We start from the raw sequence: 10,514 nt of genomic DNA on the forward strand, positions 1-10,514 counted from the left end.
GGGAAGGATATTGCAAAATCTCCATTCCCATCCCACTCTGGGACCAGCCAGAGGTGGCATTTGCCAGTTCTCTGAATTACTCAAACTTTCCGCTACCGGTTCGCTGAACTGCTCAAATTTTCCGCTACAGGTTTTCCAGAATCTGTCAGAACCTGCTGAATAGCTCCCCTGATTAGAACTGATGTGAGAGAAACAATGGTATCTATGTAATACAGCCCTTTCACCAGAGAAAGAATGATCAGAACAGAAGTGGAGTAAAAGAGCTTTATTATATATTTTTTTTAATATGGTAACCTGTATGCTGGAGAACTCAGAATTGGTTGAGAAGGAGATGAAAGAGAAGCATCTGTGCAGGAAACGAAGGTCAAAACCCTACCTTCATACATACTCTGTGATCTGAAGCAGCAGTAGCAGCAACAATAATAATAATGAATTATTACGTAAGGATTCAATATCATCATCTGCTCTTAGCTGTGAGCTTTGCTTAAATATCATTCAGCCATTTTCAGATAAAATGTTAATTTGCTAAGCATTGTCTGAGTTGAGATGCCAGCATAGATTCCAAGTACACAAAAGTAGACACTGTGCTGTGAGGAGAGAGAGGGAGGGAGGGAGGGAGAGAGAGAGGGGGGGTAGGGGTGGGGTGGAGGGGGGGGTAGGGATATTCAACTATAGAGATACAATTTAGCCAGTTCAGTGCCAACAAGAAAATCCAACAAACATCAGTTGCACAGGTGTTTTCAGAGGACAGTGGCTGAAACCATTCATCTCCTGAAAGGAAGTGTTATGGAGTAGGAAACCTTAGCAAAGAAAAGTAAATTTGATTTATTGAGTTTAACTTACACTTTTAATAGCTTTTACTGAAAAGCCACCTGCTGCTCTTTTCAGACATTTTGTTTGTTTTCCTTGTCTTATTTGTTGTCTAGGAAAAGAGGTCAGCAGTCCTTTATGTTCTCAAAACAAATTCTTAAGGCTCAAATTTTGTATTAGTTTATTAATTGCTGAGTTACTGTAAGAGAATTAGCAGAGTATTTAAACATCTGTTCCTTTTCATGGATTTCACTTTCAAGTAACCACAAATCAGTTTCCCAGTCAGTTCTGTTATTATTGGAAGATATTGCTTTAAAATCAAATATACTTTCTGGAAAATAAAAACAAAACTCCAGTATTATGACTACAGAGATGTTTAAACACAGTTCAATAGCTTCCATAGCCTTTATCTTGCAAATAAAGTTTAGATTTATGCAAACAGGATTTATTAATAAGTTTGAATACAAAACCACTACCTCAAATAATATTGCTTACATATCTATCCTTAGCTTTCTAATAGCAGATGCTTTTAAGGTGGCAAAAACACTTCAGAATAATTACATACAAAACACTGCATTATTAGACAAATGAACAATAAAACCATGAATGAACAAACTGAAAGTACTGATTGGTCCTGAAAAGATGGATAAGATATGTTGCAATATTTTCAGGATCAGACTCAATAAGATCAACAAGAGTTAAAGATTTAACTATATATTCTTTTATTTACATTAGGCATTCTATATTCACTGAATATTCACAGATAGAAGCAAGGGAAAAGGTGTAGGTAGCTCCTTATATATACAATGGGTGGAGCTATATGTGGGAGTGGTGAATTATGAATACATTAAGAAGTGAAGAATAAGTTAACCCCTGATACCCTGTCTGTACACTATTTACACATTGGAGAATAAGGCATTTATATCTGACAAATCCCCCTCTAAATGCCGATTCGTTATACAACACCAGTTACATTCAGATTCAGGACAATACAAAACATACAACTTAGAGGTTAAGTATTTATGCTGTTTAGAAGGTAAAGGCTTCGTTAATATATCAGCTAATTGTTCTGAAGTGTCGCAATGCACTGCTTTAATAAATCCATCCTGAGATAATTGTCTCACATGTTTAAATTTTATATCTATATGTCTGGATCTTTGTCCAATGGCATCAGATCTAGATATTTCAATGGCTGCTTTATTGTCTTCATGCATAACAAAAGGCAGAGCAGGTTTTTTCCAGACATCTGAAATTAAATCATTAAACCATACAAGATTATTTGCGGCCTTGGATAAACAAACATATTCCGCTTCTGTTGTTGAAGTAGCCACTAGTTCTTGTTTACCAGTGTACCAGTAAACTGGACAGTCATTTAAGAGAAATACATAACCGGATGTGCTTTTTCTGCATGAGGTGTCTCCAGCCCAATCTGCATCTGCATAACACGTAAGCTTTGGTTCTTTAATATCATTAGGTTCTAACATTAAACAAAAGTCTAGTGTACTTTTTAAATATCTTAAAATTCTTTTAACAGCTTCCCAGTGGTACATTGTTGGTTTGCTGACATGCCTAGATAATAAATTGAGTGGTAAAGCGATGTCCGGTCTAGTCCAATTAGATATGTAAAGGAGTGAACCTATGATTGATCTATAGAATGTATTGTCCTTGAACTCGGGAGAAGACTCATCAGAATTCCTTAGAAAGTCAGTTTGCATAGGGGTATCACAAGGTTTGGCATTGTTTAAGTTGCATTTATTTAAAAGATCTATGATCTTATCTCTCTGGGTAAGTTTGAATCCCCTTTTTGTCTTATTAATTTGGACACCAAGGTATTTGTTTACCTTGCCTAAAGATTTCAATGAGAAATGTTCATTTAGTTTAGTTACAAAAGTTTCTCTTCTTTCTTTATGTTTTCCTATGTATAAAATGTCATCCACATAAATCAATACAAATTCAATGTAATCATCACCCCTCTTGACAAAGAAACAATTATCAGCAGTGGTAGCGTTGAAGTCCATGGTCTTAAGTACTTTTACTAAACAATCATACCACCGTTTACCAGATTGTTTTAGCCCGTATAAACTCTTGTTTAACAACCAAGTCTCATTTCTGTTTGTGTATGGACTATGAGGTGCTCTCACGTATATTTCTTTATCTAATTTTGCGTGTAGGTACGCAGTCTGTATGTCATATTGGAATACATCTAGATTGAGTGCTGAAGCTACCACTAGAGCTGTTTTGACACTCTCTGTTCTTACAGTGGGGGAATACGTGTCAGTATAGTCCTCTGGATATTTCTGTGCATAACCCTGTGCAACCAATCTAGCTTTGTATAGAGTATTTCCTCCCTCTAAATTCTTAATTTTATATATCCATCTGGTACCAATAATTGTCTTATCTTTAGGTGCAGATGCAGGTGTAAATACATTTAGTCCTTGTAAACTTTCCATCTCTTTCTTCATTGCTAATTCCCATTTTTCTTTTTCTTCGTGAGGAAGTTTTAACACTTCCTCGTATGTATTGGGTGTTGTTGGTTCACCATTCATGTGCATTACATAATCCTTGTATTTATTTGGCATTTGATTTCTGGTGTTTCTAATGATTTTCTCGGGTTTACTATCGTTATCATGCAAATATCTTGCTTCCTTTTTTGTTAGTGTATCTGTCTTTATTTTGAGTTGGCTATTTGTCCAAGTTTTGGTTTTGTTTTTATATTTGTTGATATTTTGTTTTTCTATAGTCCCTTTCTCATGAGATTTTGTATCTTCATGTTTATTTGGGAATATCTCATTAAGATGTAATTTAGACCAGTTAGCTTGTTCATGGAACACAGCTGTTCTGGAGACTATAAATTTGTTGTTACTATCAATGAATCTGTATCCTTTAGTGCCAGTCTCATATCCCATAAATCTGAGTCTCCTGGACACATTTTCTCCCTTTCTTCTTAATTGTTTAGGTATGTGTACGTCTGCTGTGACTCCAAATATATGCATGTGTGCTAATTTTGGTTTTCTATTATACATCACTTCATATGGTGTCTTATTTATAATGCTGGACCATGTTCTATTTTGTGTGTAATTTGAATAATGTAAGGCTTCTGACCAGAATTGTTTGCTTAAGCCAGCATCTTCCAATGTGCATCTAATCATGGTTTGTAATGTGGAATTTTTTCTCTCTGCAATCCCGTTTTGGAACGGAGAAAATGGACTAGATGTGTAATGTAACATTCCTTTGTCTTTTAACCATTGTGAGAATTCTTTAGACATGAATTCGCATCCTCTGTCTGTCATAATTTGTTTTATTTTGATGTTGTGTTGTGTTTCTATGCGTTTGTAAAATTCTTTAAATTTTTGAAATGTTTCATCTTTGTGTTTTAATGTGTAAACAAATCCATAGCGGCTATAATCGTCCACTATTGTCAGGAAGTAACGTTTCCTATAAGTGATTGATGGAGTTAATGGACCAACTAAGTCCATGTGTACTAAATCAAAAATTTTGTTAGTTGATCTGGTAGATTTTCTTGGCCTGGGACTAGTTTTTAGTTTTGTAGATTTACATACTGAGCATTCCAGATAATTTTCACAATTCTTTATTTTAACACCTTCTGCGTGTTCAGTCATTTTTTGCACTACAGGAAAACTGGCATGTCCTAACTTCCTATGCAATATGTGAGCACACTCATCATGAATTGGTTTACCTATCTTTGGCTTCTTATCGTTGTGTGCATCTGTGTGATCATGAGATATTTTACATTCATCATTGTCACTATTGCTAACATTCTCATCATCTATTTCAATACAATCTTCCATATTTGAATCAATGTTATGTAACCATTTTTCTTTTGTTATTAGGTAAGGTAGTCCTCCTTTAGTCACCACAGTGCCTACATTTATTTTATTCTTTTCCAAAGTTGCCTTTCCTTTTGAAAAGACAATGTTAATGTCAGAATCTCTGCTTAGTTTTATGGCACTTAATATGTTATGAGGTATTTCAGGTATTAGTAATACCCCCTCTATTTTTCCTAAACCAGGCAAGGTTACATTTCCTCTACCTAATACTTGAACCTTTTCTTGGTTAGCTACCTTAATTACAAATTTATCTTCTGCAAATGAAGACAATATACTTTTGTTATTAGTGGTGTGATTAGTTGCTCCAGAATCAATAAGCCAATTATTGTTCTCACTTTGTTGTGTGTTAGTGTTGTCTTGTTTATTTAATCCATTCAGTGAACCAGACTTTCTATCCTTTGAATTGTCTCTGCCCCCTCTATTCTCTCTGTGATTTGGTGGGCTCCTATATCTATGCCTTTCTATGGAAGGCTGTCTATAATCGTATTTGTTTCTGTATTCTGATCTATATCTTTCTTTTAAGAATTTTGGGCAATCTCTTCTATTGTGTTCCCTGGATCCACAATTATGACATTTAAATGTTCCACTATATTTTTCTTGGAAAGCTACTTTCCTATATGGTTTATGTTCTGTGTGATTGTTAGAACGATTCCTTCTAGAATTATCTTCTGTTATCAATTTGTTAGATAGACTTTCTATGGATAAATACCCTAGATTGATTGTGTCTAAATGTGACATAAAATTGTCCCATGATGGGTCAAGTGAGTTGATAATGACACTTTTCATTGTTTGGTCTGAAATCACTTCCCCCCTCAAATGCAGTTCAGCTCTTATTTTGTTCAAAGATATTAAATGTTCACTTATGGAAACCCCTGGTTTTATCCTAGATGAAAAGAAGTCTTTAGATATCCTTGTGGTGGTGGCTACACTGTCACTGTGAAACAAATTAAACATGCATTGAATAACTTCTGAAACAGTCAAATTTGGCTTAATGCTGTGATACATTGCAGGAGACACACTAGATATTATTAAGAAAAAAGCTCTATGGTGTAAACTATCTATTTTTAGTGTCCAAGGTCTTTTTGGGGGACTAGTGATAAAAAACAGTAAGTTTTCCTTCATAAAGACAACCTGGAGCTGTTGATACCATTCTTGTAAATTAATGCCATCAACCCTTAGTTTTGGGAAGTCACTGGGTAAATTTCCGACATTATTGGGTCCATTACTTACAACCTGAGGTAGTCCGTGGTCTCGTAAATGCAGAAAATTGCAAAACGGCATGGGGATGCTCGCTACGAGTCTGCATGATCTTCTCTCCTGTTCATGTCTTCCCGGATCGTCAGCGTAGTTTCGCGCATGCGCGTTGCCCATTTCTTCTTCGGCGTCGTCGTGGAAGGTTCTCCTCATTGCGGCCCGCTCGCTCTGCTCCTCTTCAGATGAGTCGGTCTCTGGTTCGACTTTGGGGGTTCTGGCGACGGTGGCTGTTCTTCCTCTTCTATTGAAAGCGTTGGTGCTTGCTTCGGTCTGCGGCGTAGGGCGGTATCGGCAGGGCTCTCTGGGTTCCGGCGTCAGCGCTCTAGTAGTCAGGATGGGAGCGGGCAGGTCTTGAGGCATTGGCTTGCTCGTTCGCTTTTTTGGTGTCTTTTTAGTAATTTTTAGTTTTGGCCCAAATGCAGCAAAGAGCGTTTTCATCGCTGATTTTATTTGGTGTTTTGTTGGATCTTCCTCGCTTTCTGGTTCTGATTCTTCTGAGGTGTTTGAATCTTCCTTTTCGTTTTCGTTGTCCGATAATATTTTTCGCGCCAGAAATTTTGAATTGAGCTTGCTGATTGGCTCTTCTTCGTTCATCTTGGAGGCCGGTTGAAACCAAGATGGCCGCCATTCAAATTTTTGCGCGGGATCATCGTTTTTCTTCTTTGTAATGATTTTCTCCGCAGTCATATTACTCACTATTTTTGGATCTTTGGGTTTTTCATTGGTGATGTTTTTCTCTCTCGCTGCTCCGCTGTTCTTTAGCATATCTTGGAGGTTCGCGATGAGGCTTTCATCATTCTTCTGGCTTTTTAATAGTTTTAATATCTCTGACCTGAGTTCGTTATTTTCTATTTCGATTTCCTCCTGGTCATCAATTATTTCTTCGTCTTCAGTGGTGTATTCTTCGGATTCTCTCGAAATTGCATTCGTGGATTCGTTGATTATTTCTTGTTCCGTTTCCATTTCTTTGCTGTAGGCCCTGGTGTTGGGCCTATCTTTCTTAGACATTTTAAAGCTTTTTATTGAGTCAATTAACCATCCTCTGCTACCAGTTTGTTGCAATATTTTCAGGATCAGACTCAATAAGATCAACAAGAGTTAAAGATTTAACTATATATTCTTTTATTTACATTAGGCATTCTATATTCACTGAATATTCACAGATAGAAGCAAGGGAAAAGGTGTAGGTAGCTCCTTATATATACAATGGGTGGAGCTATATGTGGGAGTGGTGAATTATGAATACATTAAGAAGTGAAGAATAAGTTAACCCCTGATACCCTGTCTGTACACTATTTACACATTGGAGAATAAGGCATTTATATCTGACAAGATATATAGTCTCAAAGACAATCTTACATCTTTTATTTACCCCACCTTTATTATTTTTATAAATAACTCCAGAAAGCAAACATGTCTAACACATTTTTCCTCCTATTTCCCCACAACAACCACTCTTCAAGGTGGATTGACCTGAAAGAGAGTGACTGACCCGAAGTCACCCAGCTGGTTTCCATGCCTAAGGCAGGACTAGAATTCAAGTCTCCTGGTTTCTAACCTGATGGCTTTAGCACGCTTCTCCCTATTAGCATCTGAGGTAATAATGTGATCTAATTTTAACTACAATTGGGATTGAACAGCTACAATCTCAGCTCTCTTGTTATAGTATTTATTTACAGTGTTTCCTCCTATAATACTCGTATTTCTGTCTGAACTAAGAGTTACTTCATAGTAAACACATATGTAACTGCGCAGTGAGATTACTATATTTGTTAATTCCTAATGAACATTCAGATTGCAAATCTTTGATATATAATTCAACATCACATTCACATATTTAACATTTAAAGATTTTCCCACAAATCTATATGCATTAGAACATTATTCCAAAAATATATCAGATAATCCATGACTATATCATATGGGTCAATGAGTCCTCAATTTTTTTTACACCTCCATCAAAGAAAATCTGATGCTTATCTTTTCAAACACCTTCTTTGGGGAGTCTGAAAAACTGTACATGACCTTTCCTGAAAAATCCCTCTGTACTTATAGACCTCCCTCAAGAATTCCATTTTTGGGTTGGGCTAGTGAGAACATGGCAACCTCATACAACTCTAAATGGATTTGGATGCAACTGATTATCTAGATGAGTGGGGTTTAATCTAGGAGATGGTACTAAATCTGCCTTGATTATGTTGGTGAATGACCTATGTTGGGACTGGTATAAACCTAACAGTTTTCCTGGACCTTTTGGCAGCTTTCAGTACTATAGAAGCATGGAATCTGCTCTGTGTGACAGAATTGGGATCATTGCTCTCTACCATCTAACTCTACATAACCAATTATTACCATAGCATTAAGACTAGTGCTCCAGTTGTGATCCCTCCTGCACTGATCAGATTTAATAACATCTATCCATGTCTTAATTGCAACCATTTTGACTATTGTAACATAAGCTACACTATTACAATTCTTAAAATGTATACAAAAACTGCAATTGGTGCCAAAAGAGGTGGCTAGGATGCTAACCAATGTAAGGACAAGGATCGCTGGCTATCTGCCACAATTTAAGGTGTTGCTGTTGACCATTGACATCCTACATATGAGTATCTACCTCTCCCACTATAAAACTGTCCAATTAATTCAACAAGAGAGACCCCTTTGAAGATTCTCCACAGCCAGAAGCTCAGTTATGTGGTCTACAGTAAAGGACCTTCTTTTCTGTGGCTCCCAGCCAAATGGTGAATTTGATTCTCATTCTCCCAGTGCTTTGAAAAATGGCAAAACCAGATTTTTTTCCCACCAAGTCTTTACTGGTAGGGAGTGGTACAGATTCTTCTGGGGAATTTATAACCACAATAGTAAGGCAAATAGGCTCTTCATGACCAGTTTGCAATGTTTTTTTTTTAAAGAAAAAACTGCTAGACACTGTTAAAAACTGGGTGCTTGGAGGGGGCTGACATAGATAGACCTTCACTCTACTTCAGTATGGATTTTCTTCTGTTCCTTTGGATTGACCTCAAACTGTAGCACATGTCACTGATATGTTTCTAATCATAGAAGTCTCTGAGGCTTAGTATTATTTAAGCACAGCCCAATAAGACTATTAAGCTTTGTGTTTTAGAGAATTTAAGCTCCATCCATATTTGTGTTTCCCAGAGCTTTTCATGCTTGTAAAAGCAGAAAAAATGCACATGCCATCTTTACAAGCAATTTTGCTTGTAAATATTTTGTCCCAATAATTTCTATGAGCAGGGTGGATGTATTCCCACTTGGAAAATTAAAGCAAAAATTGTAGCATTTTGTTTTTTTGTACTTTTCTTGTTTTGTAATTTTATCCATGTCCCACCCAAATGAGCTATTGTGACATTACGGGAATGGCTGAATCATTTAGAAAGCAAATGATTGATACAGCATGGATCAAATTCTAGTTTGCTAAAGAAAAGAAAAAAAAAATTAAAATCTAGTTTTGCAACATACACTTCATTTACATGAAGAAAAGAACAATAACAGCATTTTGATATATACTTTGAGAATTCTGCCTGGAGTATTTACCTAATGAAACATTAAAAATTTCCTATGAGCCTAGAAACAGGCTTAGAAAAGTTATGGAGGCAGTATGATTTATTTATTTCTTTTCTGCACACTATCCTTTCTAACTCCTGTACTATAAGAAATTTTTCTGGGTTCGGATTATTTATCTCAGACCTTTAAGGTAGACCAGGTCAGGAAACAAACTTCACTGGACTGCTGAAACTCTGAAAACAGAATGTCTCTTTGCCCATTCTTATAGTAAAGAGAATCAAAGTGGGATAATCTTAAATTTCTTTCTCAAACCCCCTTTCCCCCCCAGGTTCTTATGTAACTATTTCCTAAACCTGGTGATTACACAGCCATTCTCTCATTCCATCTTCAAGCTTATCTCTACACTCATCTACAGTTCCTTTATCTCCAATAAATATTCTCTGTACCTACCTTTCTATACAAACAAAATAAATCAATAAAGGAGAATATTTATAGCTCAGGGTTGAAATGAGACATTTCATTACCCAAACTAGGTAATGTCATCGGTGCTAGATTAGCACCAACGATCTTACCTAGTTTGGGTAATGAAACATCTGCAAGAAAACAAGAAAGCTCAGAGAGCACCAAGGACCCCTCAAAACAAAACAAAACAAACAAACATGATAGATTCCAACTTCCTTCTGTCCCTCTTTGCTTGTTAACAGTTTATGCAACTGCTATATAGTTAGTTGAACTAGAAATTTACCGTATTTTTCAGACTATAAGAACACCTGACTATAAGACACACATAAATTTAGAAGAGGAAAACAACAACAAAAAGTTTTTGGCTTCCCTTTTTTGGGGGCTTTTTTTCGGCCCTTTTCTAGTCTTTTTTTTGGCCATTTTCGAGGCTTTTTGTGACCCATTTTCAGGTCTTTTTTCAGCTGGTTTTTGAGGCTTTTTTGGCCCGTTTTTGAAGCTTTTTTGGCCCATTTTTTCTGGAAAAAAATGGGCCAAATAAAGCCTAAAAATGGGGCAACAAAGCCCCCCAAAAGCCTTGAAAACAGGCCAAAAAGAGCCTCGAAAACAGGCCAA

Source organism: Pantherophis guttatus, chromosome 1 (genome assembly GCF_059756535.1).
Source record: "Pantherophis guttatus breed Tessera chromosome 1, ASM5975653v1, whole genome shotgun sequence".
NCBI classification, from domain to species: Eukaryota; Metazoa; Chordata; class Lepidosauria; order Squamata; family Colubridae; genus Pantherophis; species Pantherophis guttatus.